Genomic DNA, 5001 nt, shown 5'->3' on the forward strand with positions numbered 1-5001 from the left:
GAAAGGAGACAGTTTCCATCCCAGCCCGGGGATAGTTAAAGGGAGAGGCCCATCCGCTTGTGGACGTTCGGAGAACGTCAGCCGGAAGCCCATAGACTTTCGAATAGACCTATGAAGGGGTAACGTACTTCTGGGTCCACTAAGCCTCCCAGCTCCAAGATGGAAATCAAGCGTTTTCTTGTGGACATCAATGCACAATTTATATAGACATGCATAAAGTGTGGACTTATAAAGGCTCCCTAACTTCCAGGGTGTTTTTTTTAAGGCTCCTCACTAAAAAAAAAAAAAAATCCAACCCCCAGCTGCGGAATTAAGGGAGAACTGCCCACGAAAATCAACGGATAAAATAGTATATTTGCATGTAATTATGGCTGGGCAGAAAAAAGGCCTATTTCAAATTGAGGTTCTGTATCTCTGTGTGTATATATGGCTTGTTCCCATTTTTAAGTTGGATGCCATCCTATGCTTATTGGCAGCTCAACAGTTTGTGTTTTGCTCTCTCGTTCAATTTTCCTAGAGACGGATTTCACAAAATAATGCTTCAGAGGGAGTTTCCTTTCTGAATTGCAGGGAGAAAAATTTACTTGCTAATGGATAGGGATAAGTTTTATAGGAACATACAAAGCTGCCTTATATGGAGACAAGGCTGCAGCTCTCCAGGATTTCAGACATGTCTCTCTCCCAGCCCTACCTGGAGGTGCGGGGGGAATTGAACCTGGGCTAAGGTTGACACTTTTGGTTTGGGCAAATTGAGACAGATCAGGGGGGTGAGGATTGAGGGGCACCCACCAATTCCTCCCCCCGCTTTGTGGAGGGAGGGTTCCCCACATTCGGCCTCCCGCCTCCCTCACCACCCCAGCCCTGCTCTTTCCCTCAACTCACATAGACGGCATAATTAAACAGAGAGCAAAACATGGTTTTGTTTTTATTTACCAAAGGAGAATTTTTATAAGATACAGTGAACAAAAACAGGATTATGTACAGTTACAGGTTTCTTTCCTTTAAAAACAACAACATTGCAGCTTGTATTTTTGCCTCTTATGCAGGTAGCAAAAGCTCATCCACAGGATCGGTCCATTTGGAGACTTTAAGCGGATGTCACAGTTACATCAAATCGGTTGTGCTTGAAAGCAGGTTTATAAAGTGGGTGGATGTTCCACATCAAGTCAATACTGGAAGAGTGAACATACTCAATTATGTATTACAGACACTTTTATTTTCATATTGGTATCCCAATATACTTAAGGTTTGGCCGCGTCGCAAAAAAAAGCACCCATGAGAGATTGTGTGTTCAAGTTTCTGCAGGGGAAAAAAAAGCATCTTGTCATTTTCTGGATAGCAAATGTGAACTATTTATCTAAATTGCAGGCATTTCCCAGAAACATCATCTTAGATTAAAACACCATCAAAAACTGACTACCTTAGGTCCCCAGATGCTGCTGGACTACAACTCCCATCATTCCTGGCCAGCTGTGGCAGCAGTCAGGGACAGTGGGAGTTGCAGTCCACCATCAACTAGGGACTTAGTGGAAAAGCACTGTTCCACACCACAGACATAAATTGGTTTGATGGCCATGAGGGGCTTAACTGTCACTGTTTCCCTGGTAGACTTGGAAATTGTAGCTTGACAAGAGGGCTGAGAATTATGCTGATTCTCTTAGTAATGTTTCTTGGAACTACTTTCCCATGATTGCTAGGGGAGGAATCTGTGGCTAAACCAGTTTTGTCTGTAGCCAGGCTATGCCTCTTTCTGGGCAGCCCAGAGGCTGAGGCAGGGCTCGTGGGATGAGGTATTTTATAGATTAGTACAACCATCCTGAACCTGACCATCTGAGGTCATTCTTATTGCAAAGCCCATGCAATGCTTAAACACAGACATGCTGTTTATAAGGATTCATGCTGGAATGCTTAGTGATTAAACCACCAGTTGCCAACATGACACCCGAGGCATCATAGGGCTCTTGAGGTCTTCTGGCGCCCAGAAAGCCTCCAAGCCCCTTGCCCTATCCACTCACTGTCTCCTCTGTCACAAGCTGGTGAGGGTGGTTACCTTCCCTCCGCTCCCCCCCCCCCTTGAAAGATACATAGAGCTGGAGGAGGAAGCTGATAGAGAGGCACTCTTTCCTACATTCTCTTTCAACTCTTTTCAAAGCTCTACCGGATCTGACTTTTACACAGAGCTCGGGGTGTGTGTGTGTGTGTGTGTGTGTACCAATGCAAATACACACGTTCTCTATTTCTGGCCCTTGAGGGCAGGGCTGAGCTGGGGAGGGGGGGAGAAGGTGAATGGAGGCAGTGGCGCAGACAGGCCTGAAAAAGTTGGCAACTCCTCGACCAAACATTCAGTTGTTAAATGCTTAGTATCAGTTAATTGATTTGCTTACCCGACGAAAAGCTTTTTTTTTAAAAAAAGAAGTTCCCCCCGTTCATCGCATGGCTGATTAAAAACACACACAACTACAACATAAAACACCGATAACACACAAAAATATGTCAGCTTGAAATAGGTACTCCTATTTCTCTTACACATGGGAGTGAACACCCCCTGAAGTGGGACCTACTGTGATATGCAGGTCTAACATCTGTAATGGACAAAATACTTGTCTTCACAGCTATGGTTGCATTTCACTTTGGCAGCAATCCTATACACACATACCTGGGAGTAAGCCCTGAATAACTCAGCGAGGCTTATTTCTTAGTAGGCATGCATAGGATGGCAATGTTAAACTAGCTGGTGATTCAGTTACAGGTAGGTAGCTGTGTTGGTCTGCCATAGTAAAATAATAATAATAAATCCTTCCAGTAGCACCTTAGAGACCAACTAAGTTTGTTCTTGGTATGAGCTTTCATGTGCATGCACAGCATGCACATGAAAGCTCAAACCAAGAATAAACTTAGTTGGTCTCTAAGGTGCTACTGGAAGGATTTATTATTATTTTTTATTTTGTTTTAGCTGGTGATTGGCAGACTTGGGTAAAATTTTACCAGCTGGCAGTCCTGCCAGTAGTGTCTGGTAGGACGGAAAGCAGGGAGCCCAACAGTAGGTGGCGTCAGAGCCAATGGCAGCCAGAGCCAGCCAATTCTAATTTTGTCTCCAGAGGAAACACTGAGAATGACAGCCACTGCCACCTCCTGGTCTTGCTGCAAGTAAGAAGGCAGGCAGGTGGGGGCTGGCTGAGGTTGGTGGGGCAACATGCCCAGATGGACCAGCCTCCATTGAGCTGTAGCAACGTGGCCGGTGTTCCTGTGGCTCATGACACGCAGCTGCTCTCTTTCTTTCTTTCTTTCTTTCTTTCTTTCTTTCTTTCTTTCTTTCTTTCTTTCTCAAAAGGGCAGGTGTCCCTGCTGAAATGTAACACAATACTAGATGGTATTGGGCAGCGCAACCCTAAGTTAAGCCTGTTTACTCTGCCATTTGCAACCGCATCTCCGTGGGCCGGGGAGGTCCTAGCTTATGGGCTCTCTCCCTCTTCCCTGTTCTATCCAGCACAAAACATGGATCGCAAAGACCTATTTTAATTCATTCTTACAGGCTGCAATCCTATACCGTGCCTACCTGGGATGAAGCCCCACTGAATTAAGGAAGGCTGACTTTTGAATAGACATCATTAGGACGGCACCGTATATAAGTTATAAAATGCCTTTTAGGGTGCAATTGTCCTTGCAAGGCAGTGTACAAAATTTCATGCAAACCTACTCAAAATCATGCCAAGTCTTAGACCACTGGTCTATGCTGGGCTGCTGTGTACTTGTGAATTCGCAGGCAGAGAGTCTGTCCTGTCACCTTCTACCTGGAAGGATGCAGCTCAGGTGTTACAGCATCTGCTTTGCATGCCTAAGGTTCAACCCCTGGTATCTCCAGGTAAGGGTGGGAATAGTCCTGTCTGAAACACTGGAGTTGCTGCCAGCCGACACAGTATGAATCAGCTTCCTTTGCTCCTATGAGCTGCATCCAACATTAGCTCTACTCAGAGAAGACCCAGTGAAATAAGCGAGTCCTGCTTATTAACTTCGGCGGGTCTCCTCTAAGAAGGGCAAGCAGGGGCTACAACCCACCAGCCTCTTCTCAAAGCAAACTTCTGGCTGTGCTAGTTGCTGACTACGGCTATTTACCCAGGACAGAACCCCACCACCCCCGCTGTTACAACCTTGTGAAGTAACCTGAAACCTCATGAGAAGGTTGGAACACCTCTGCCATTTCCCCCTTATTTTTCTTTCTCCTGTTTAAAATAATAGGGACCCTGCATCTCCCACCTTTGGTTCCCAATTCATAATTATCAGAAGCAAGCTTTGCTATGTTTATCAAGCTGGTACCCCCACATTTTCCAAGAGTCCGTTCTTTATTGCCTACCTACAGTCTCAAAACTGAAGGTGGGGTGAGATAAGACGTTTAAAGCTGCCCTCTAGTGCAAAATATTTCCCAGCCATGCTTTTAATAATGTACATTTCACTTCAGAAGGCACCTAGAAATTAAACTTGGTGTGTGTGTGTGTGTGTGTGTGTGTGTGTGTGTGTGTAAAAGAAGATGGCTACCAAAATTGTGTGTGTGTGTGTGGAGGATTGCTATCAGAACTGACAATATCATCTCCTCGATGGCTGAAAGGTCTTGAGGCTTTTTGCCAATAAGAGAAAGTGAGAGACAGTGGTATCTCCCCCTTTTCAGTCCATTGTGTGTTTGGGGCTCAGGGATGATGGGATGCACATCTGTCACGCAACATGCTAGTGGTTAAAAATCCCCACAACCCCAAACCGGTCCACCTTTTGCTGGTTTTGAATCTCCAGAAAACAACGCTCTTGACTGTCTTGGGCTTTTGGGCTGAAGTAGTGGCTGACCTTCCCGTATCCCAACTGACCATTGCTTTGTAGTCTTTTCAAAACGCACACGCTTCAGCTCAAGTCCCTGCAACGGATGAGATGGGTTGGTGGCGCTGCGCAGACGACGGGGAAATTGCTGTATTTTGCATTGCTTTGGTGGAGGCTGGGCCCTGAGCAGCTGCCTGA

The sequence above is a fragment of the Lacerta agilis genome, chromosome 8 (assembly GCF_009819535.1).
Source record: "Lacerta agilis isolate rLacAgi1 chromosome 8, rLacAgi1.pri, whole genome shotgun sequence".
Classification (NCBI taxonomy): Eukaryota; Metazoa; Chordata; class Lepidosauria; order Squamata; family Lacertidae; genus Lacerta; species Lacerta agilis.